The sequence below is a fragment of the Aegilops tauschii genome, chromosome 4, assembly GCF_002575655.3.
Source record: "Aegilops tauschii subsp. strangulata cultivar AL8/78 chromosome 4, Aet v6.0, whole genome shotgun sequence".
In the NCBI taxonomy this organism is placed as follows: Eukaryota; Viridiplantae; Streptophyta; class Magnoliopsida; order Poales; family Poaceae; genus Aegilops; species Aegilops tauschii.
The window spans coordinates 400,085,401-400,111,723 of record NC_053038.3 but is presented as its reverse complement, the minus strand read 5'-3'; positions in this window follow the sequence as shown (position 1 = coordinate 400,111,723).

The window sequence follows — 26,323 nt, the reverse complement described above, 5'->3', positions numbered from 1 at the left end:
AGCTACTACTAGTTCATAACATATCAAGCTCAAACAAGCATGGCAAAGTGTAAAAGATTACAGGTTCACAGACTTCGTGGAAAACTGGACATGGCAGAAAACAGCATCAGGTAGCAATGTTCAGAGCACGAAATTAACATGCTACAGGAACTTAACATAGCAAAACAAGGCATGGTAGTGTTCTACTAAAGGCACATTACAAAAGTCCCTTACTGAAGATAAGCCAAAAAGGGCCAGAAGATATGATGGCAAGCATGTAAACATAGCAAGTTTCGTTATCAGGTTTCAGACTTGGCAGAAAACAGAGCATGGCAGAAATATTAATATGTAGGACTCTTTGTGAGCTTGATGCACTCACTACAAAGCAATGCATGACAACCCAAGCATACCTACAGCAAGATGGCATGTTTATGAAACTATCCATGGCAAGAACAATTGCATAGCATGTATGGATCAACTACAATAAGCTTGGCAAAAATGCATGTCATGTTAAGAATCTGTCAGAAATATTTTATAGCAAAAGTAGAGCAAGATTGAGTCATTCTATGCTACTCTAAAATTTCAAACAATTGCAGGAATGGATCAATTACAACTATAGCTACAAAACATCCCTACTTAACATCTCCAAAATATGCATGGATCTCTCTGTAGCATCAAGTTTTCATGGCAACAAAATTACAGCAGACTAGGACTTAGAGAAATCACTAAGTCCCTGAAATCAGAAATATTACGGGACCTACTTTGCATGCTTGTGCTAGTCACCACATAGATCACAAAAATACATGGACTATACCACTGGAAAGATGGCATGGCATACTTCAAAACACATTTAGAGCTCATGCTCAAAAGGTGCACAGAATAAATGATACAAAAATGACAAATCTCCAAGTTCTGTTAAGAACCAGAGATTAACAGCAACTAGCCCTCTTCCAACGAAGATTTGGGCATCAAGATGACCTCTAATGAAAATAATGCAATAGAACAAACTGAAGAGCATCACGAGACGAACAATTTGACATATTATACGCGCGAATCGGAGCTACATGCACAAAGTTATCGCATCGGGAACACAAGAACTTGCTGATGGAATTCACAGACTTGGGAAAAAACGGAGCTCGGGGAAAGTCAACGGGAACAGTGCTATACCAGATCGGATCGAGGAGGCTTGCTCGATCCCGAGCTCGTCGCCGGCGGGAGGAGGAAGGAAGGCAGAGGGAGCGGCGGCGCCGGTGGGGGAGGACGAGGCCGGCGGGGCTGCTCCGGCGGGGAAGGTGGCCGGCGGCGGGCGGCGAGCGCGCGGGACCGGCGGGGAAGCTCGTGGCGGCGGCGACCGGTGGCGATGGCGATGGCCGGCGGCGGCGGAGGCGGCGCGCGGCGGAGGCGGCGCCCGGCGGCGGGGCAGGCGCGCGGCGGCGGGCGTGGGCCGCGGGGGCCGGAGTCAGGCCCCGCGGGCCGGCGGCGGGGCGAGGCCGGAGGCGGCCACGTGTCGCTCGCGGGTTGGCCGGGCGGCGCGGCGGACGTGTCCGGCGCGGGCGGACGCGTCCGGCGCGGCGCGGAGGGAGAGGGTTAGGGTTTCGTCTGAGATTTCGTTTTTCGGGATGCCCACTCATTTATAGGTAGAGGGAGCTAGGAGACTCCAAATGAGGTGCGGTTTTCGCCCACACGATCGTGATCGAACGACCTAGAGCATGGAAGAGAGTTTGGTGGGCTTTGGGCTGGTTTTGGAGGGGGTTTTTGCTGGACACTCAAATGGACATTGCGGAGGCCCGGTTAACCGTTGGAGTACCAAACGACCTCCGAATGGAACGAAACTTGACCGGTAGTCTCCGGGTGGTATATTAAGACCACTTGACAAGCCTCGGTCCATTCCGAGAAAGTTTGACACACGCACACGAAAGAAAACTAGAAGGGGGCACCGGGGAAGATAGGAGCGCCGGATTGGAAAACGGACAACGGGGAAAATGCTCGGATGCATGAGACGAACACGTATGCGAATGCAATGCACATGATGATATGATATGAAAATGCATGACATGACAAAATACAAAACGAAAGACAAAACCCAACAACGGAGGGAAAAAACCTATCACATAGCCGGAAATGGCAAGAGTCGGAGTTACAAATATGGCAAGTTACATGCGGGGTGTTACACCTAAGATAGACAGGGTGGCAGTGGTGTCACATGCTCGTCTCGGCGTCCGTCGTCGCTACGGCGACGACGTCCGCCTCGACTCGCGTAACCCTAAGATAGACAGGGTGGCATTGGTGTCACATGCTTGTCTCGGCGTCCGTCGTCGCTACCGCGACGTCATCCGCCTCGACTCGCGTTACCCTAAGATAGACAGGGTGGCAGTGGTGCCACGTGCTCGTCTCGGCGTCCGTCGTCGCTACAGCCACGATGTCCGCCTCGACTCGCGTTACCCTAAGATAGACAGGGTGGCAGGTGTGTCATGTGCTCGTCTCGGCGTCCGTCGTCGCTACCACGACGACGTCCGCCTCGACTCTCGTAACACTAAGATAGACAGGGTGGCAGTGGTGTCGCGTGCTCGTCTCTGCGTCCGTCGTCGCTACAGTGACGATGTCCGCCTCGACTCGCATTAACCTAAGATAGACAGGATGGCAGTGGTGTCACGTGCTCGTCTCGGCGTCCGTCGTCGCTACCGCGACGACGTCCGCCTCGACTCGCGTAACCCTAAGATAGACAGGGGGCGTTGGTGTCACATGCTCGTCTCGTCGTCCGTCGTCGCTACCTCGATGACGTCTGCCTCGACTCGCGTTACCCTAAGATAGACAGGGTGGCATTCGTGTCACATGCTCGTCTCCCCGTCCATCGTCGCTACCGCGACGACGTCTGCCTCGACTCGCGTTACTATAAGATAGCCAGGGTGGCATTCGTGTCACGTGCTCGTCTCGGCGTCCGTTGTCGCTACCGCGACGACGTCCGCCTCGACTCGCGTTACCCTAAGATAGACTGGGTGGCGGTGGTGCCACGTGCTCATCTCGGCGACCGTCATCGCTACAGTCACGACGTCCGCCTCGACTCGCGTTACCCCAAGATAGACAGGGTGGCATTCGTGTCACTTGCTCGTCTCGGCGTCCGTCGTCGATACAGTGTAGACGTTCGCCTCGACTCGCGTTGCCCTAAGATAGACAGGGTGGCAGTCGTGTCACGTGCTCGTCTCGGCGTCCGTCGTCGCTACCGCGACGACGTCCTCCTCGACTCGCGTAACCCTAAGATAGACAGGGTGGCATTGGTGTCACATGCTCGTCTCGGCGTCCGTCGTCGCTACCGCGACGTCGTCCGCCTCGACTCGCGTAACCCCAAGATAGACAGGGTGGTAATCGTGTCACGTGCTCGTCTCGGCGTCCGTCGTCGCTAACGCGACGACGTCCGCCTCGACTCGCGTTACCCTAAGATAGACAGGGTGGCAGTGGTGCCATGTGCTCGTCTCGGCGTCCGTCGTCGCTACAGCCACGATGTCCGCCTCGACTCGCGTTTGAAGGAAATATGCCCTAGAGGCAATAATAAAGTATTATATATTTCCTTATATCATGATAAATGTTTATTATTCATGCTAGAATTGTATTAACCGGAAACATAATACATGTGTGAATACATAGACAAATAGAGTGTCACTAGTATGCCTGTACTTGACTAGCTCGTTAATCAAAGATGGTTATGTTTCCTAGCCATAGACATGAGTTGTCATTTGATTAACGGGATCACCTCATTAGGAGAATGACGTGATTGACATGACCCATTACGTTAGCTTAGCACCCGATCGTTTTGTATGTTGCTACGCTTTCTTCATGACTTATACATGTTCCTATGACTATGAGATTATGCAACTCCCGTTTACCGGAGGAACACTTTGTGTGCTACCAAACGTCACAACGTAACTGGGTGATTATAAAGGTGCTCTACAGGTGTCTCCAAAGGTACTTGTTGGGTTGGCGTATTTCGAGATTAGGATTTGTCACTCCGATTGTCGAAGAGGTATCTCTGGGCCCACTCGGTAATGCACATCACTATAAGCCTTGCAAGCATTGTGACTAATGAGTTAGTTACGGGATGATGTATTACGGAACGAGTAAAGAGACTTGCCGGTAACGAGATTGAACTAGGTATCGAGATACCGACGATCGAATCTCGGGCAATTAACATACCGATGACAAAGGGAACAACGTATGTTGTTATGCGGTCTGACCGATAAAGATCTTCGTAGAATATGTGGGAGCCAATATGGGCATCCATGTCCCGCTATTGGTTATTGACCGGAGAGGTGTCTCGGTCATGTCTACATAGTTCTCGAACCCGAAGGGTCCGCACGCTTAACGTTACGATGACAGTTTTATTGAGTTTTGATGTACCGAAGGAGTTCGGAGTCCCGGATGAGATCGGGGACATGACGAGGAGTCTCTAAATGGCTGAGACGTAAAGATCGATATATTGGACGACTATATTCGGACTTCGAAAAGGTTCCGAGTGATTCGGGTATTTTTCGGAGTACCGGAGAGTTACGGGAATTCGTATTGGGCCTTAATGGGCCATACGGGGAAGGAGAGAAAGACCCCAAAGGGTGGCCGCACCCCTCCCCATGGGCTAGTCCGAATTGGACTAGGGAGGAGGGGCGCCCCCTTCCTTCTTTCTCCTTCCCCCTTCCCTTCTCCTACTCCCACAACGAAAGGAGGAGTCCTACTCCCGGTGGGAGTAGGACTCCCCCCTTTGGCCGGCTGCCTCCTCCTTGCTCCTTTATATACGGGGGCAAGGGGGCACCCCATAGACACAACAATTGATCCTTGAGATCTCTTAGCCGTGTGCGGTGCCCCCCTCCACCAAATTACACCTCGATAATACCGTTGCGGAGCTTAGGCGAAGCCCTGCGTCGGTGGAACATCATCATCGTCACCACGCCGTCGTGCTGACGAAACTCTCCCTCAACACTCGGCTGGATTGGAGTTCGAGGGACGTCATCGAGCTGAACGTGTGTAGAACTCGGAGGTGCCGTACGTTCGGTACTTGATCGGTCGGATCGTGAAGACGTACGACTACATCAACCGCGTTGTGATAACGCTTCCGCTGTCGGTCTACGAGGGTACCTGGACAACACTCTCCCCTCTCGTTGCTATGTATCACCATGATCTTGCGTGTGCGTAGGAATTTTTTTTGAAATTACTACGCTACCCAACAGTGGTATCAGAGGCTAGCTCAATATGATGACTACTTGATAGTTTAGTGCACCATGCTTAACGGCTTAGAATCGGGACTTCAAAGACGTTTTGAACGTCATGGACCATATAAGATGTTCCAGGAGTTGAAGTTAATATTTCAAGCAAATACCCGAGTTGAGAGATATGAAGTCTCCAACAAGTTCTATAGCTAAAAGATGGAAGAGAATCGCTCAACTAGTGAGCATATGCTCAGATTGTCTGGGTACTACAATCGCTTGAATCAAGTGGGAGTTAATCTTCGAGATAAAATAGTGATTGACAGAATTCTCTAGTCACCATCACCAAGTTAGTAGAACTTCGTGATGAACTATAGTATGCAAGGGATGACGAAAGTAATTCCCGAGCTCTTCGTGATGCTGAAATCGACGAAGGTAGAAATCAAGAAAAACATCAAGTGTTGATGGTTGACGAGACCACTTCAAGTGTTGATGGTTGACAAGACCACTAGTTTCAAGAAAAGGGCAAAGGGAAGAAGGGGAACTTCAAAAGAACGGCAAGCAAGTTGCTACTCAAGTGAAGAAGCCCAAGTCTGTACCTAAGCCTGAGACTAAGTGCTTTCTACTGCAAAGGGACTGGTCACTGGAAGCGGAACTACCCAAAGAATTTGGTGGATAAGAAAGATGGCAAAGTGAACAAAGGTATATTGGATATACATGTTATTGATGTGTACTTACTAGTGTTTATAGCAACCCCTCAGTATTTGATACTGGTTCAGTTGATAAAGAGTAGTAACTCAAAAACGGGAGTAGCAGAATAAACAGAGACTAGTAAAAGGCGAGGTGACGATGTGTTCCAAGATTGATATGATCATCATCGCACACTCCCTATACTTTCGGGATTAGTGTTGAAACTAAATAAGTGTTATTTGGTGTTTGCGTTGAGCATGAATATGATTTGATCATGTTTATTGCAATACGGTTATTCATTTAAGTTAGAGAACAATTGTTGTTCTGTTTACATGAATAAAAACCTTCTATGGTCATACACACCAACGAAAATGGTTTGTTGGATCTCGATCGTAGTGATACATATAATCATAATATTGAAGCCAAAAGATGCAAAGTTAATAATGATAGTGCAAACTATTTGTGGCACTGCCGTTTAGGTCATATTGGTGTAAAGCGCATGAAGAAACTCCATACTGATGGGATTTTGGAATCACTTGATTATGAATTACTTGATGCTTGCGAACCGTGCCTCATGGGCAAGATGACTAAAACGCCGTTCTCCGGAACTATGGAGAGAGCAACAGATTTGTTGGAAATCATACATACGTATGTATGTGGTCCGATGAATATTGAGGCTCATAGCAGGTATCATTATTTTCTGACCTTCACAGATGATTTGAGCAGATATGGGTATATCTACTTAATGAAACAGAAGTCTGAAACATTTGAAAAGTTCATATAATTTCAGAGTGAAGCGAAAATCATCGTAACAAGAAAATAAAGTTTCTACGATTTGATCGTGGAGAAGAGTATTTTAGTTACGAGTTTGGCCTTCAGTTAAATCAATGTGAAATAGTTTCACTACTCACGCCACCTGGAACACCACAGCATAATGGTGTGTCCGAACGTCATAACCGTACTTTATTGGATATAGTGCAATCTATGATGTCTCTTACCAATTTACCACTATCGTTTTGGGGTTATGCATTAGAGACAGCTACATTCACGTTAAATAGGGCACCATCAAAATCCGTTGAGACGACGCCTTATGAACTGTGGTTTGGCAAGAAACCAAAGTTGTCGTTTCTTAAAGTTTGGGGTAGCTATGCTTATGTGAAAAAGTTTCATCCTGATAAGCTCAAACCTAAATCGGAGAAATGTGTCTTCATAGGATACCCAAAGGAGACAGTTGGGTACACCTTCTATCATAGATCCGAAGGCAAGACATTCGTTGCTTAGTATGGATCCTTTCTAGAGAAGGAGTTTCTCTCGAAAGATGTGAGTGGGAGGAAAATAGAACTTGATGAGGTAACTGTACCTGCTCCCTTATTGGAAAGTAGCTCATCACAGAAATCTGTTCCTGTGACTCCTACACCAATTAGTGAGGAAGTTAATGATGATGATCATGTAACTTCAGATCAAGTTACTACCAAACCTCGTAGGTAAACCAGAGTAAGATCCGCACCAGAATGGTACGGTAATCCTATTCTGGAGGTTATGTTACTAGACCATGACGAACCTACGAACTATGAAGAAGCGATGGTGAGCCCAGATTCCTCAAAATGGCTTGAGGCCATGAAATCTGAGATGAGATCCATGTATGAGAACAAAGTGTGGACTTTGGTTGATTTGCCCGATGATCGGCAAGCCATAGAAAATAAATGGATCTTCAAGAGGAAGACGGACGCTGATAGTAGTGTTACTATCTACAAAGCTAGACTTGTCGAAAAAAGGTTTTTGACAAAGTTCAAGGTGTTGACTACGATGAGATTTTCTCACTCGCAGCGATGCTTAAGTCTGTCCGAACCATGTTAGCAATTGCCGCATTTTATGAAATATGGCAAATGGATAAACAAAGCTACATTCCTTAATGTATTTATTAAAGAAGGGTTGTATATGATGCAACCAGGAGGTTTTGTCAATCCTAAAAGTGCTAAAATATGCAAGCTCCAGCGATCCATCTATGGACTGGTGCAAGCATCTCGGAGTTGGAATATACACTTTGATAAGTTGATCAAAGGATATAGTTTTATACAGACTTGCGGTGAACCCTGTATTTACAAGAAAGTGAGTGGGAGCACTACAGCATTTCTGATAAGTATATGTGAATGACATATTGTTGATCGGAAATAATGTAGAATTATTCTGCAAAGCATAAAGGAGTGTTTGAAAGAAGTTTTCAAAGAAAGACCTCGGTGAAGCTGTTTACATATTGAGCATCAAGATCTATAGAGATAGATGAAGACGCTTGATAAGTTTTTCAATGAGTACATACCTTAACAAGATTTTGAAGTAGTTCAATAATAGAACAGTCAAAGAAAGAGTTCTTGCCTGTGTTACAAGGTGTGAAATTGAGTAAGACTCAAAGCCCGACCACGGCAGAAGATAGAAAGAGAATGAAAGTCATTCCCTATGTCTTGGCCATAGGTTCTATAAAGTATGCCATGCTGTGTACCAGATCTATTGTATACCCTACACTGATTTTGGCAAGGGAGTACAATAGTGATCTAGGAGTAGATCACTGGACAGCGGTCAAAATTATCCTTAGTGGAATAAGGATATGTTTCTCGATTATGGAAGTGACAAAAGGTTCGTCGTAAAGGGTTACGTCGATGCAAGTTTTGACACTAAATCTAGATGACTCTAAGTCTCGGTCTAGATACATATTGAAAGTGGGAGCAATTAGCTAGAGTAGCTCCGTGCAGAGCATTGTAGACATAGAAATTTGCAAAATACTTACGGATCTGGATGTGACAGACCCGTTGACTAAAATTATCTCACAATCAAAACATGATCACACCTTAGTACTCTTTGGGTGTTAATCACATAGCGATGTTAACTAGATTATTGACTCTAGTAAACCCTTTGAGTGTTGGTCACATAGAGATGTGAACTATGGGTGTTAATCACATGGTGATGTGAATTATTGATGTTAAATCACATGGCGATGTGAACTAGATTATTGACTCTAGTGCAAGTGGGAGACTGAAGGAAATATGCCCTAGAGGCAATAATAAAGTATTATATATTTCCTTATATCATGATAAATGTTTATTATTCTTGCTAGAATTGTATTAATCGGAAACATAATACATGTGTGAATACATAGACAAATAGAGTGTCACTAGTATGCCTCTACTTGACTAGCTCGTTAATCAAAGATGGTTATGTTTCCTAGCCATAGACATGAGTTGTCATTTGATTAACGGGATCACCTCATTGGGAGAATGACGTGATTGACATGACCCATTACGTTAGCTTAGCACCCGATCGTTTTTTATGTTGCTACGCTTTCTTCATGACTTATACATGTTCCTATGACTATGAGATTATGCAACTCCCGTTTACCGGAGGAACACTTTGTGTGCTACCAAACGTCACAACGTAACTGGGTGATTATAAAGGTGCTCTACAGGTGTCTCCAAAGGTACTTGTTGGGTTGGCGTATTTCGAGATTAGGATTTGTCACTCCGATTGTCGGAGAGGTATCTCTGGGCCCACTTGGTAATGCACATCACTATAAGCTTTGCAAGCATTGTGACTAATGAGTTAGTTACGGGATGAGGTATTACGGAACGAGTAAGGAGACTTGCTGGTAACGAGATTGAACTAGGTATCGAGATACCGACGATCGAATCTCGGGCAAGTAACATACCGATGACAAAGGGAACAACGTATGTTGTTATGCGGTCTGACCGATAAAGATCTTCATAGAATATGTGGGAGCCAATATGGGCATCCAGGTCCCGCTATTGGTTATTGACCGGAGAGGTGTCTCGGTCATGTCTACATAGTTCTCGAACCCGAAGGGTCCGCACGCTTAACGTTACGATGACAGTTTTATTGAGTTTTGATGTACCGAAGGAGTTCGGAGTCCCGGATGAGATCGGGGACATGACGAGGAGTCTCGAAATGGCCGAGATGTAAAGATCGATATATTGGACGACTATATTCGGACTTCGGAAAGGTTCCGAGTGATTCGGGTATTTTTCGGAGTACCGGAGAGTTACGGGAATTCGTATTGGGCCTTAATGGGCCATACGGGAAAGGAGAGAAAGACCCCAAAGGGTGGCCGCACCCCTCCCCATGGGCTAGTCCGAATTGGACTAGGGAGGAGGGGCGCCCCCTTCCTTCTTTCTCCTTCCCCCTTCCCTTCTCCTACTCCCACAACGAAAGGAGGAGTCCTACTCCCGGTGGGAGTAGGACTCCCCCCTTTGGCGCGCCTCTTCCCTTGGCCGGCTGCCTCCTCCTTGCTCCTTTATATACGGGGGCAAGGGGGCACCCCATAGACACAACAATTGATCCTTGAGATATCTTAGCCGTGTGCGGTGCCCCCCTCCACCAAATTACACCTCGATAATACCGTTGCGGAGCTTAGGCGAAGCCCTGCGTCTGTGGAACATCATCATCGTCACCACGCCGTCGTGCTGACGAAACTCTCCGTCAACACTCGGCCGGATCGGAGTTCGAGGGACGTCATCGAGCTGAACGTGTGTAGAACTCGGAGGTGCCGTACGTTCGGTACTTGATCGGTCGGATCGTGAAGACGTACGACTACATCAACCGCGTTGTGATAACGCTTCCGCTGTCGGTCTACGAGGGTACGTGGACAACACTCTCCCCTCTCGTTGCTATGTATCACCATGATCTTGCATGTGCGTAGGATTTTTTTTTTAAATTACTATGTTACCCAACAGCGTTACCCTAAGATAGACAGGGTGGCAGGGGTGTCATGTGCTCGTCTCGGCGTCCGTCATCGCTACCATGACGACGTCCGCCTCGACTCGCGTAACCCTAAGATAGACAGGGTGGCAGTGGTGTCACGTGCTCCTCTCGGCATCCGTCGTCGCTACAGTGACGACGCCCGCCTGGACTCGCGTTACCCTAACATAGACAGGGTGCCAGTGGTGTCACGTGCTCGTCTCGGCGTCCGTCGTCGCTACCGCGACGACGTCCGCCTCGACTCGCGTAACCCTAAGATAGACAGGGTGCCATTCATGTCACGTGCTCGTCTCGGCGTCCGTCTGTCGCCACCGCGACGACGTCCGCCTCGACGCGCGTTACCCTAAGATAGACAGGGTGGCGGTGGTGCCACGTGCTCGTCTCCGCGTCCGTTGTCGCTACAGTAACGATGTCCGCCTCGACTCGCGTTACCCTAAGATAGACAGCGTGGCCGTGATGACACGTGCTCGTCTCGGCGTCCGTCGTCGCTACCTCGACGACGTCCGCCTCGACTCGTGTTACCCTAAGATAGACAGGTTGGTGGTCGTGCCACGTGCTCGTCTCGGCGTCCGTCGTCGCTACAGTGATGATGTCCGCCTCGACTCGCGTTACCCTAAGATAGACAGGGTGGCAGTGGTGTCACGTGCTCGTCGCGGCGTCCGTTGTCGCTACCGCGACGACGTCCGCCTCGACTCGCGTTACCCTAAGATAGACAGGGTGGCAGTGGTGCCACGTGCTCGTCTCGGCGTCCGTCGTCGCTACAGCCATGAGGTCCGCCTCGACTCGCGTTACCCTAAGATAGACAGGGTGCTATTGGTGTCACATGCTCGTCTCGGCGTCCGTCTTCGCTACCGCGACGTGGTCCGCCTCGACTCGCGTTACCCTAAGATAGACAGGGTGGTACTCGTGTGACGTGCTTGTCTCGGTGTCTGTCGTCGCTACCTCGACAACGTCCGCCTCGACTCGCGTAACCCTAAGATAGACACGATGGCATTGGTGTCACGTGCTCGTCTCGGCGACCGTCCGCGCTACCTCGACAACATCCGCCTCGACTCGCGTTACCCTAAGATAGACAGGGTGGCATTCGTGTCACATGCTTGTCTCGGCATCCTTCATCGCTACCGCGATGACGTCCGCCTCGACTCGCGTTACCCTAAGATAGACAGGGTGGCATTCGTGTCACGTGCTCGACTCGTCGTCCGTCGTCGCTACCTCGACGACCTCCGCCTCGACTCGCGTTACCCTAAGATACACAGGGTGGCATTCGTGTCACGTGCTCGTCTCGGCGACCGTCGTCTATACAGTGTAGACGTCCGCCTCGACTTGCTTTACCCTAAGATAGACAGGGTGGCAGTCGTGGCACGTGGTCGTCTCGGCGTCCGTCGTCGCTACCGCGACGACGTCCGCCTCGACTCGCGTAACCCTAAGATAGACAGGGTGGCATTGGTGTCACATGCTCGTCTCGGCGTCCGTTGTCGCTACCGCGACGTCGTCCGCCTCGACTCGCGTTCCCTAAGATAGACGGGTTGGCAGTGGTGCCACGTGCTCGTCTCGGCGTCCGTCGTCGCTACAGCCACGATGTCTGCCTCGACTCGCGTTACCCTAAGATAGACAGGGTGGCAGGGGTGTCATGTGCTCGTCTCGGCGTCCGTCGTCGCTACCACGACGACGTCCGCCTCGACTCGCGTAACCCTAAGATAGACAGGGTGGCAGTGGTGTCACGTGGTCGTCTCGGCGTCCATCGTCCCTACCGCGACGATGTCCGCCTCGACTCGCGTAACCCTAAGATAGACAGGGTGTCAGTGGTGTCACGTGCTCGTGTCGGCATCCGTCGTCCCTACCGCGACGACGTCCGCCTCGACTCGCGTAACCCTAAGATAGACAGGGGCGTTGGTGTCACGTGCTCGTCTCGTCGTCCGTCGTCGCTACCTCGACGACGTCCGCCTCGACTCGCGTTACCCTAGGATAGACAGGGTGGCAGTGGTGCCACGTGCTCGTCTCGGTGTCCGACGTCGCTACAGCCACGTCGTCTGCCTCGACTCGCGTTACCCTAAGATAGACAGGGTGGCAGGGGTGTCACGTGCTTGTCTCGGCGTCCGTCGTCGCTACCACGACGATGTCCGCCTCGCCTCGCGTAACCCTAATATATACAGGGTGGCATTGGTGTCATGTGCTCGTCTCGGCGTCCGTCGTCGCTACCGCGACGACGACCGCCTCGACTCGAGTTACCCTAAGATAGACAGGGTGGCATTCATGTCACGTGCTCGTCTCGGCGTCCGTCTGTCGATACCGCGACGACGTCCGCCTCGACTAGCGTTAACCTAAGATAAACAGGGTGGCATTGGTGTCACGTGCTTGTCTCGGCGTCCGTCATCGCTACCGCGACGACGTCCGCCTCGACTCACGTAACCCTAAGATAGACAGGGTGGCATTAGTGTCACGTGCTCGTCTCGTCGTCCGTCGTCGCTACCTCGACGACGTCCGCCTCGACTCGCGTTACCCTAAGATAGACAGGGTGGCATTCGTGTCACGTGCTCGTCTCAGCGTTCGTCGTCGCTACCGCGACGACGTCCGCCTCGACTCGAGTTACCCTAAGATAGACAGGGTGGCATTCATGTCACGTGCTCGCGTCGGCGTCCGTCTGTCGCTACCGCAACGACGTCCGCCTCGACTCGCGTAACCCTAAGTTAGACAGGGTGGCATTGGTGTCACATGCTCGTCTCGGCGTCCGTCGTCGCTACCGCGACGACGTCCGCCTCGACTCGCGTTACCCTAAGATAGACAGGGTGGCATTGGTGTCACGTGCTCGTCTCGGCGTCCGTCGTTGCTACCGCGATGACATCCGCCTCGACTCGCGTAGCCCTAAGATAGACAGGGTGGCATTGGTGTCATGTGCTCGTCTCGGCGTCCGTCGTCGCTACCGCGACGACGTCCGCCTTGATACGAGTTACCCTAAGATAGAGAGGGTGGCATTCATGTCACGTGCTCGTCTCGGCGTCCGTCTGTCGCCACCGCGACGACGTCTGCCTCGACTAGCGTTACCCTAAGATAGATAGGGTGGCGGTGGTGCCACGTGCTCGTCTCGGCCTCCGTCGTCGCTACAGTGACGATGTCCGCCTCGACTCGCGTTACCCTAAGATAGACAGGGTGGCCGTGATGACACGTGCTCGTCTCGGCGTCCGTCGTCGCTACCTCGACGACGTCCGCCTCGACTCGTGTTACCCGAAGATAGACAGGTTGGTGGTCGTGCCACGTGCTCGTCTCGGCGTCCGTCGTCGCTACAGTGATGATGTCCGCCTCGACTCGCGTTACCCTAAGATAGACAGGGTGGCAGTGGTGTCACGTGCTCGTCTCGGCGTCCGTTGTCGCTAAGGCGACGACGTCCGCCTCGACTCGCGTTACCCTAAGATAGACAGGGTGGCAGTGGTGCCACGTGCTCGTCTCGGCGTCCGTCGTCGCTACAGCCATGAGGTCCGCCTCGACTCGCGTTACCCTAAGATAGACAGGGTGCTATTGGTGTCACATGCTCGTCTCGGCGTCCGTCTTCGCTACCGCGACGTGGTCCGCCTCGACTCGCGTTACCCTAAGATAGACAGGGTGGTACTCGTGTGACGTGCTTGTCTCGGCGTCTGTCGTCGCTACCTCGACAACGTCCGCCTCGACTCGCGTAACCCTAAGATAGACACGGTGGCATTGGTGTCACGTGCTCGTCTCGGCGACCGTCCGCGCTACCTCGACAACATCCGCCTCGACTCGCGTTACCCTAAGATAGACAGGGTGGCATTCGTGTCACATGCTTGTCTCGGCATCCTTCATCGCTACCGCGATGACGTCCGCCTCGACTCGCGTTACCCTAAGATAGACAGGGTGGCATTCGTGTCACGTGCTCGACTCGTCGTCCGTCGTCGCTACCTCGACGACCTCCGCCTCGACTCGCGTTACCCTAAGATACACAGGGTGGCATTCGTGTCACGTGCTCGTCTCGGCGACCGTCGTCTCTACAGTGTAGACGTCCGCCTCGACTCGCTTTACCCTAAGATAGACAGGGTGGCAGTCGTGGCACGTGGTCGTCTCGGCGTCCGTCGTCGCTACCGCGACGACGTCCGCCTCGACTCGCGTAACCCTAAGATAGACAGGGTGGCATTGGTGTCACATGCTCGTCTCGGCGTCCGTTGTCGCTACCGCGACGTCGTCCGCCTCGACTCGCGTTCCCTAAGATAGACGGGTTGGCAGTGGTGCCACGTGCTCGTCTCGGCGTCCGTCGTCGCTACAGCCACGATGTCTGCCTCGACTCGCGTTACCCTAAGATAGACAGGGTGGCAGGGGTGTCATGTGCTCGTCTCGGCGTCCGTCGTCGCTACCACGACGACGTCCGCCTCGACTCGCGTAACCCTAAGATAGACAGGGTGGCAGTGGTGTCACGTGGTCGTCTCGGCGTCCATCGTCCCTACCGCGACGATGTCCGCCTCGACTCGCGTAACCCTAAGATAGACAGGGTGTCAGTGGTGTCACGTGCTCGTGTCGGCATCCGTCGTCCCTACCGCGACGACGTCCGCCTCGACTCGCGTAACCCTAAGATAGACAGGGGCGTTGGTGTCACGTGCTCGTCTCGTCGTCCGTCGTCGCTACCTCGACGACGTCCGCCTCGACTCGCGTTACCCTAGGATAGACAGGGTGGCAGTGGTGCCACGTGCTCGTCTCGGTGTCCGACGTCGCTACAGCCACGTCGTCTGCCTCGACTCGCGTTACCCTAAGATAGACAGGGTGGCACGGGTGTCACGTGCTTGTCTCGGCGTCCGTCGTCGCTACCACGACGATGTCCGCCTCGCCTCGCGTAACCCTAATATAGACAGGGTGGCATTGGTGTCATGTGCTCGTCTCGGCGTCCGTCGTCGCTACCGCGACGACGACCGCCTCGACTCGAGTTACCCTAAGATAGACAGGGTGGCATTCATGTCACGTGCTCGTCTCGGCGTCCGTCTGTCGATACCGCGACGACGTCCGCCTCGACTAGCGTTAACCTAAGATAAACAGGGTGGCATTGGTGTCACGTGCTTGTCTCGGCGTCCGTCATCGCTACCGCGACGACGTCCGCCTCGACTCACGTAACCCTAAGATAGACAGGGTGGCATTAGTGTCACGTGCTCGTCTCGTCGTCCGTCGTCGCTACCTCGACGACGTCCGCCTCGACTCGCGTTACCCTAAGATAGACAGGGTGGCATTCGTGTCACGTGCTCGTCTCAGCGTTCGTCGTCGCTACCGCGACGACGTCCGCCTCGACTCGAGTTACCCTAAGATAGACAGGGTGGCATTCATGTCACATGCTCGCGTCGGCGTCCGTCTGTCGCTACCGCAACGACGTCCGCCTCGACTCGCGTAACCCTAAGTTAGACAGGGTGGCATTGGTGTCACATGCTCGTCTCGGCGTCCGTCGTCGCTACCGCGACGACGTCCGCCTCGACTCGCTTTACCCTAAGATAGACAGGGTGGCATTGGTGTCACGTGCTCGTCTCGGCGTCCGTCGTTGCTACCGCGATGACATCCGCCTCGACTCGCGTAGCCCTAAGATAGACAGGGTGGCATTGGTGTCATGTGCTCGTCTCGGCGTCCGTCGTCGCTACCGCGACGACGTCCGCCTCGATACGAGTTACCCTAAGATAGAGAGGGTGGCATTCATGTCACGTGCTCGTCTCGGCGTCCGTCTGTCGCCACCGCGACGACGTCCGCCTCGACTAGCGTTACCCTAAGATAGATAGGGTGGCGGTGGTGCCACGTGCTCGTCTCGGCCTCCGTCGTCGCTACAGTGACGATGTCCGCCTCGACTCGCGTTACCCTAAGATAGACAGGGTGGCCGTGATGACACGTGCTCGTCTCGGCGTCCGTCGTCGCTACCTCGACGACGTCCGCCTCGACTCGTGTTACCCGAAGATAGACAGGTTGGTGGTCGTGCCACGTGCTCGTCTCGGCGTCCGTCGTCGCTACAGTGATGATGTCCGCCTCGACTCGCGTTACCCTAAGATAGACAGGGTGGCAGTGGTGTCACGTGCTCGTCTCGGCGTCCGTTGTCGCTAAGGCGACGACGTCCGCCTCGACTCGCGTTACCCTAAGATAGACAGGGTGGCAGTGGTGCCACGTGCTCGTCTCGGCGTCCGTCGTCGCTACAGCCATGAGGTCCGCCTCGACTCGCGTTACCCTAAGATAGACAGGGTGCTATTGGTGTCACATGCTCGTCTCGGCGTCCGTCTTCGCTACCGCGACGTGGTCCGCCTCGACTCGCGTTACCCTAAGATAGACAGGGTGGTACTCGTGTGACGTGCTTGTCTCGGCGTCTGTCGTCGCTACCTCGACAACGTCCGCCTCGACTCGCGTAACCCTAAGATAGACACGGTGGCATTGGTGTCACGTGCTCGTCTCGGCGACCGTCCGCGCTACCTCGACAACATCCGCCTCGACTCGCGTTACCCTAAGATAGACAGGGTGGCATTCGTGTCACATGCTTGTCTCGGCATCCTTCATCGCTACCGCGATGACGTCCGCCTCGACTCGCGTTACCCTAAGATAGACAGGGTGGCATTCGTGTCACGTGCTCGACTCGTCGTCCGTCGTCGCTACCTCGACGACCTCCGCCTCGACTCGCGTTACCCTAAGATAGACAGGGTGGCATTCGTGTCACGTGCTCGTCTCGGCGACCGTCGTCTCTACAGTGTAGACGTCCGCCTCGACTCGCTTTACCCTAAGATAGACAGGGTGGCAGTCGTGGCACGTGGTCGTCTCGGCGTCCGTCGTCGCTACCGCGACGACGTCCGCCTCGACTCGCGTAACCCTAAGATAGACAGGGTGGCATTGGTGTCACATGCTCGTCTCAGCGTCCGTTGTCGCTACCGCGACGTCGTCCGCCTCGACTCGCGTAACCCTAAGATAGACGGGTTGGCAGTGGTGCCACGTGCTCGTCTCGGCGTCCGTCGTCGCTACAGCCACGATGTCTGCCTCGACTCGCGTTACCCTAAGATAGACAGGGTGGCAGGGGTGTCATGTGCTCGTCTCGGCGTCCGTCGTCGCTACCACGACGACGTCCGCCTCGACTCGCGTAACCCTAAGATAGAAAGGGTGGCAGTGGTGTCACGTGGTCGTCTCGGCGTCCATCGTCCCTACCGCGACGATGTCCGCCTCGACTCGCGTAACCCTAAGATAGACAGGGTGTCAGTGGTGTCACGTGCTCGTCTCGGCATCCGTCGTCCCTACCGCGACGACGTCCGCCTCGACTCGCGTAACCCTAAGATAGACAGGGGCGTTGGTGTCACGTGCTCGTCTCGTCGTCCGTCGTCGCTACCTCGACGACGTCCGCCTCGACTCCCGTTACCCTAGGATAGACAGGGTGGCAGTGGTGCCACGTGCTCGTCTCGGTGTCCGACGTCGCTACAGCCACGTCGTCTGCCTCGACTCGCGTTACCCTAAGATAGACAGGGTGGCAGGGGTGTCACGTGCTTGTCTCGGCGTCCGTCGTCGCTACCACGACGATGTCCGCCTCGCCTCGCGTAACCCTAATATAGACAGGGTGGCATTGGTGTCATGTGCTCGTCTCGGCGTCCGTCGTCGCTACCGCGACGACGACCGCCTCGACTCGAGTTACCCTAAGATAGACAGGGTGGCATTCATGTCACGTGCTCGTCTCGGCGTCCGTCTGTCGATACCGCGACGACGTCCGCCTCGACTCGCGTTAACCTAAGATAAACAGGGTGGCATTGGTGTCACGTGCTTGTCTCGGCGTCCGTCATCGCTACCGCGACGACGTCCGCCTCGACTCACGTAACCCTAAGATAGACAGGGTGGCATTAGTGTCACGTGCTCGTCTCGTCGTCCGTCGTCGCTACCTCGACGACGTCCGCCTCGACTCGCGTTACCCTAAGATAGACAGGGTGGCATTCGTGTCACGTGCTCGTCTCAGCGTTCGTCGTCGCTACCGCGACGACGTCCGCCTCGACTCGAGTTACCCTAAGATAGACAGGGTGGCATTCATGTCACGTGCTCGCGTCGGCGTCCGTCTGTCGCTACCGCAACGACGTCCGCCTCGACTCGCGTAACCCTAAGTTAGACAGGGTGGCATTGGTGTCACATGCTCGTCTCGGCGTCCGTCGTCGCTACCGCGACGACGTCCGCCTCGACTCGCGTTACCCTAAGATAGACAGGGTGGCATTGGTGTCACGTGCTCGTCTCGGCGTCCGTCGTCGCTACCGCGATGACATCCGCCTCGACTCGCGTAGCCCTAAGATAGACAGGGTGGCATTGGTGTCATGTGCTCGTCTCGGCGTCCGTCGTCGCTACCGCGACGACGTCCGCCTCGATACGAGTTACCCTAAGATAGAGAGGGTGGCATTCATGTCACGTGCTCGTCTCGGCGTCCGTCTGTCGCCACCGCGACGACGTCCGCCTCGACTAGCGTTACCCTAAGATAGATAGGGTGGCGGTGGTGCCACGTGCTCGTCTCGGCCTCCGTCGTCGCTACAGTGACGATGTCCGCCTCGACTCGCGTTACCCTAAGATAGACAGGGTGGCGGTGGTGCCACGTGCTCGTCTCGGCGTCCGTCGTCGCTACAATGACGATGTCCGCCGCGACTCGCGTTACCTTAAGATAGACAGGGTGGCCGTGGTGTCACGTGCTCGTCTCGGCGTCCATCGTCGCTACCGCGACGACGTCCGCCTCGACTCGCGTTACCCTAAGATGGACAGGGTGGCAGTGGTGCCACGTGCTCGTCTCGGCGTCCGTCGTCGCTACAGCCACGACGTCCGCCTCGACTCGCGTTACCCTAAGATAGATAGGGTGGCAGGGGTGTCACGCGCTCGTCTCAGCATCCGTCGTCGCCACCACGACGACGTCCGCCTCGACTCGCGTAACCGTAAGATAGACACGGTGGCATTGGTGTCACGTGCTCGTCTCGGCGTCCGTCCGCGCTACCTCGACAACGTCCGCCTCGACTCGCGTTACCCTAAGATAGATAGGGTGGCATTCGTGTCACGTGCTCGTCTCGGCATCCATCATCGCTACCGCGACGACGTCCGCCTCGACTCGCGTTACCATAAGATAGACAGGGTGGCATTCGTGTCACGTGCTCGTCTCGCCGTCCGTCATCGCAACCGCGACGACGTCCGCCTCGACTCGCTTTACCCTAAGATAGACAGGGTGGCGGTGGTGCCACGTACTCATCTCAGCGTCCATCGTCGCTACAGTGGCGACGTCCGCCACGACTCACGTAACACTAACATAGACAGGGTGGCATTGGTGTCACATGCTCGTCTCGTCGTCCATCGTCGCTACCTCGACGACGACCGCCTCAACTCGCGTTACCCTGAGATAGACAGGGTGGCATTCGTGTCACGTGCTCGTCTCGGCATCCGTCATCGCTACCGCGACGACGTCCGCCTCGACTCGCGTTACCCTAAGATAGACAGGGTGGCATTCGTGTCACGTGCTCGTCTCGTCGTCCGTCGTCGCTACCGCGACGACGTCCGCCTCCACTCGCGTTACCCTAAGATAGACAGGGTGGCATTCGTGTCACGTGCTCGTCTCGGCGTCCGTCGTCGCTACCGCGATGACGTCCGCCTGAACTCGCGTTACCCTGAGATAGACAGGGTGGCATTCGTGTCACGTGCTCGTCTCGGCGTTCGTCGTCGCTACAGTGTAGACGTCTGCCTCGACTCGCGTAACCCTAAGATAGAGAGGGTGGCATTGGTGTCACGTGCTCGTCTTGTCGTCCGTCGTCGCTACCTCGACGACGTCTGCCTCAACTCGCGTTACCCTGAGATAGACAGGGTGGCATTCGTGTCACGTGCTCGTCTCGGCATCCGTCGTCGCTACCGCGACGACGTCCGCCTCGACTCGCGTAACCCTAAGATAGACAGGGTGGCATTGGTGTCATGTGCTCGTCTCGGCGTCCGTCGTCGCTACCGCGACGACGTCCGCCTCGACACGAGTTGCCCTAAGATAGAGAGGGTGACATTCATGTCACGTGCTCGTCTCGGCGTCCGTCTGTCGCCACCGCGACGACGTCCGCCTCGACTAGCGTTACCCTAATATAGATAGGGTGGCGGTGGTGCCACGTGCTCGTCTCGGCGTCCGTCGTCGCTATAGTGACGATGTCCGCCTCGACTCGCGTTACCCTAAGATAGACAGGGTGGCAGTGGTGACACGAGCTCGTCTCGGCGTCCGTCGTCGCTACCGCGACGACGTCTGCCTCGACTCGCATTACCCTAAGATAGACAGGGTGGCGGTGGTGCCACGTGCTCGTCTCGGCTTCCGTCGTCGCTACAGTGACGACGTCCGCCTCGACTCGCGTTACCCTAAGATAGACAGGGTGGCATTCGTGTCACGTGCTCGTCTCAGCGTTCGTCGTCGCTACCGCGACGACGTCCGCCTCGACTCGAGTTACCCTAAGATAGACAGGGTGGCATTCATGTCACGTGCTCGCGTCGGCGTCCGTCTGTCGCTACCGCAACGACGTCCGCCTCGACTCGCGTAACCCTAAGTTAGACAGGGTGGCATTGGTGTCACATGCTCGTCTCGGCGTCCGTCGTCGCTACCGCGACGACGTCCGCCTCGACTCGCGTTACCCTAAGATAGACAGGGTGGCATTGGTGTCACGTGCTCGTCTCGGCGTCCGTCGTCGCTACCGCGATGACATCCGCCTCGACTCGCGTAGCCCTAAGATAGACAGGGTGGCATTGGTGTCATGTGCTCGTCTCGGCGTCCGTCGTCGCTACCGCGACGACGTCCGCCTCGATACGAGTTACCCTAAGATAGAGAGGGTGGCATTCATGTCACGTGCTCGTCTCGGCGTCCGTCTGTCGCCACCGCGACGACGTCCGCCTCGACTAGCGTTACCCTAAGATAGATAGGGTGGCGGTGGTGCCACGTGCTCGTCTCGGCCTCCGTCGTCGCTACAGTGACGATGTCTGCCTCGACTCGCGTTACCCTAAGATAGACAGGGTGGCGGTGGTGCCACGTGCTCGTCTCGGCGTCCGTCGTCGCTACAATGACGATGTCCGCCGCGACTCGCGTTACCTTAAGATAGACAGGGTGGCCGTGGTGTCACGTGCTCGTCTCGGCGTCCATCGTCGCTACCGCGACGACGTCCGCCTCGACTCGCGTTACCCTAAGATGGACAGGGTGGCAGTGGTGCCACGTGCTCGTCTCGGCGTCCGTCGTCGCTACAGCCACGACGTCCGCCTCGACTCGCGTTACCCTAAGATAGATAGGGTGGCAGGGGTGTCACGCGCTCGTCTCAGCATCCGTCGTCGCCACCACGACGACGTCCGCCTCGACTCGCGTAACCGTAAGATAGACACGGTGGCATTGGTGTCACGTGCTCGTCTCGGCGTCCGTCCGCGCTACCTCGACAACGTCCGCCTCGACTCGCGTTACCCTAAGATAGATAGGGTGGCATTCGTGTCACGTGCTCGTCTCGGCATCCATCATCGCTACCGCGACGACGTCCGCCTCGACTCGCGTTACCATAAGATAGACAGGGTGGCATTCGTGTCACGTGCTCGTCTCGCCGTCCGTCATCGCAACCGCGACGACGTCCGCCTCGACTCGCTTTACCCTAAGATAGACAGGGTGGCGGTGGTGCCACGTACTCATCTCAGCGTCCATCGTCGCTACAGTGGCGACGTCCGCCACGACTCACGTAACACTAACATAGACAGGGTGGCATTGGTGTCACATGCTCGTCTCGTCGTCCATCGTCGCTACCTCGACGACGACCGCCTCAACTCGCGTTACCCTGAGATAGACAGGGTGGCATTCGTGTCACGTGCTCGTCTCGGCATCCGTCATCGCTACCGCGACGACGTCCGCCTCGACTCGCGTTACCCTAAGATAGACAGGGTGGCATTCGTGTCACGTGCTCGTCTCGTCGTCCGTCGTCGCTACCGCGACGACGTCCGCCTCCACTCGCGTTACCCTAAGATAGACAGGGTGGCATTCGTGTCACGTGCTCGTCTCGGCGTCCGTCGTCGCTACCGCGATGACGTCCGCCTGAACTCGCGTTACCCTGAGATAGACAGGGTGGCATTCGTGTCACGTGCTCGTCTCGGCGTTCGTCGTCGCTACAGTGTAGACGTCTGCCTCGACTCGCGTAACCCTAAGATAGAGAGGGTGGCATTGGTGTCACGTGCTCGTCTTGTCGTCCGTCGTCGCTACCTCGACGACGTCTGCCTCAACTCGCGTTACCCTGAGATAGACAGGGTGGCATTCGTGTCACGTGCTCGTCTCGGCATCCGTCGTCGCTACCGCGACGACGTCCGCCTCGACTCGCGTAACCCTAAGATAGACAGGGTGGCATTGGTGTCATGTGCTCGTCTCGGCGTCCGTCGTCGCTACCGCGACGACGTCCGCCTCGACACGAGTTGCCCTAAGATAGAGAGGGTGACATTCATGTCACGTGCTCGTCTCGGCGTCCGTCTGTCGCCACCGCGACGACGTCCGCCTCGACTAGCGTTACCCTAATATAGATAGGGTGGCGGTGGTGCCACGTGCTCGTCTCGGCCTCCGTCGTCGCTACAGTGACGATGTCCGCCTCGACTCGCGTTACCCTAAGATAGACAGGGTGGCCGTGATGACACGTGCTCGTCTCGGCGTCTGTCGTCGCTACCTCGACGACGTCCGCCTCGACTCGTGTTACCCGAAGATAGACAGGTTGGTGGTCGTGCCACGTGCTCGTCTCGGCGTCCGTCGTCGCTACAGTGATGATGTCCGCCTCGACTCGCGTTACCCTAAGATAGACAGGGTGGCAGTGATGTCACGTGCTCGTCTCGGCGTCCGTTGTCGCTACCGCGACGACGTCCGCCTCGACTCGCGTTACCCTAAGATAGACAGGGTGGCAGTGGTGCAACGTGCTCGTCTCGGCGTCCGACGTCGCTACAGCCATGAGGTCCGCCTCGACTCGCGTTACCCTAAGATAGACAGGGTGCTATTGGTGTCACATGCTCGTCTCGGCGTCCGTCTTCGCTACCGCGACGTGGTCCGCCTCGACTCGCGTTACCCTAAGATAGACAGGGTGGTACTCGTGTGACGTGCTTGTCTCGGCGTCCGTCGTCGCCACCACGACGACGTCCGCCTCGACTCGCGTAACCGTAAGATAGACACGGTGGCATTGGTGTCACGTGCTCGTCTCGGCGTCCGTCCGCGCTACCTCGACAACGTCCGCCTCGACTCGCGTTACCCTAAGATAGACAGGGTGGCGGTGGTGCCACGTGCTCATCTCGGCGTCCATCGTCGCTACAGTGACGACGTCCGCCACGACTCACGTAACCCTAAGATAGACAGGGTGGCATTGGTGTCACATGCTCGTCTCGTCGTCCGTCGTCGCTACCTCGACGACGTCCGCCTCAACTCGCGTTACCCTGAGATAGACAGGGTGGCATTCGTGTCACGTGCTCGTCTCGGCATCCGTCATCGCTACCGCGACGACGTCCGCCTCCACTCGCGTTACCCTAAGATAGACAGGGTGGCATTCGTGTCACGTGCTCGTCTCGTCGTCCGTCGTCGCTACCACGACGACTTCCGCCTCGACTCGCGTAACACTAAGATAGACAGGGTGGCAGTGGTGTCACGTGCTCGTCTCGGCGTCCGTCGTCGCTACCGCGACGACGTCCGCCTCGACTTGCGTAACACTAAGATAGACAGGGTGGCAGTGGTGTCACGTGCTCGTCTCGGCGTCCGTCGTCGCTACCGCGACGACGTCCGCCTCGACTCGCGTAACCCTAAGATAGACAGGGTGGCATTGGTGTCACATCCTCGTCTCGGCGTCCGTCGTCGCTACCGCGACGTCGTCCGCCTTGACTCGCGTTACCCTAAGATAGAGAGGGTCGCAGTGGTGCCACGTGCTTGTCTCGGCGTCCGTCGTCGCTACAGCCACGATGTCCGCCTCGACTCACGTTACCCTAAGATAGACAGGGTGACAGGGGTGTCACGTGCTTGTCTCGGAGTCCGTCGTCGCTACCACGACGACGTCCGCCTCGACTCGCGTAACCCTAAGATAGACATGGTGGCATTGGTGTCACGTGCTCGTCTCGGCGTCCGTCCTCGCTACCTCGACAACGTCTGCCTCGACTCGCGTTACCCTAAGATAGACAGGGTGGCATTAGTGTCACGTGCTCGTCTCGGCGTCCATCGTCGCTACCGCGACGACGTCCGCCTTGACTCGCGTTACTATAAGATAGACAGGGTGGCATTCGTGTCACGTGCTCGTCTCGACTCGCGTTACCCTAAGATAGACAGGGTGGCATTCATGTCACGTGCTCGTCTCGACGTCCGTCTGTCACCACCGCGACGACGTCCGGCTCGACTCGCGTTGCCCTAAGATAGATAGGTTGGCGGTGGTGCCACGTGCTCGTCTCGGCGTCCGCCGTCGCTACAGTGACGATGTCCGCCTCGACTCGCGTTACCCTAAGATAGACAGGGTGGCAGTGGCGACACGTGCTCGTCTCGGCGTCCGTCGTCGGTACCGTGACGACGTCCGCCTCGACTCGCGTTACCCTAAGATAGATAGGGTGGCGGTGGTGCCACGTGCTCGTCTCGGCGTCCGTCGTCGCTACAGTGACGATGTCCGCCTCGACTCGCGTTACCCTAAGATAGACAGGGTGGCAGTGGTGTCACGTGCTCGTCTCGGCGTCCGTCGTCGCTACAGCCACGACGTCCGCCTCGACTCGCGTTACCCTAAGATAGACAGAGTGGCAGGGGTGTCACGCGCTCGTCTCAGCGTCCGTCGTCGCCACCACGACGACGTCCGCCTCGACTCGCGTAACCCTAAGATAGACACGGTGGCATTGGTGTGACGTGCTCGTCTCGGCGTCCGTCCGCGCTACCTCGACAACGTCCGCCTCGACTCGCGTTACCCTAAGAAAGATAGGGTGGCATTCGTGTCACGTGCTCGTCTCGGCATCCATCATCGCTACCGCGACGACATCCGCCTCGACTCGCGTTACCATAAGATAGACATGGTGGCATTCGTGTCACGTGCTCGTCTCGATGTCTGTCGTCGCTACCGCGACGACGTCCGCCTCGACTCGCGTTACCCTAAGATAGACAGGGTGGCGGTGGTGCCACGTGCTCATCTCGGCATCCATCGTCGCTACAGTGACGACGTCCGCCACGACTCACGTAACCCTAAGATAGACAGGGTAGCATTGGTGTCTCGTGCTCGTCTCGTCGTCCGTCGTCGCTACCTCGACGACGTCCGCCTCAACTCGCTTTACCCTGAGATAGACAGGGTGGCATTCGTGTCACGTGCTCATCTCGGCATCCGTCATCGCTACCGCGACGACGTCCGCCTCGACTCGCGTTACCCTAAGATAGACATGGTGGCATTCGTGTCACGTGCTCGTCTCGTCGTCCGTCGTCGCTACCTCGACGACGTCCGCCTGGACTCGCGTTACCCTAAGATAGACAGGGTGGCAGTGGTGTCACATGCTCGTCTCGTCGTCCGTCATCGCTACCTCGACGACGTCCGCCTCGACTCGCGTAACCATAAGATAGACAGGGTGGCATTGGTGTCACATGCTCGTCTCGGCGTCCGTCGTCGCTACCGCGACGTCGTCCGCCTTGACTCGCGTTACCCTAAGATAGACAGGGTGGCAGTGGTGCCACGTGCTCGTCTCGGCGTCCATCGTCGCTACAGCCACGATGTCCGCCTCGACTCGCGTTA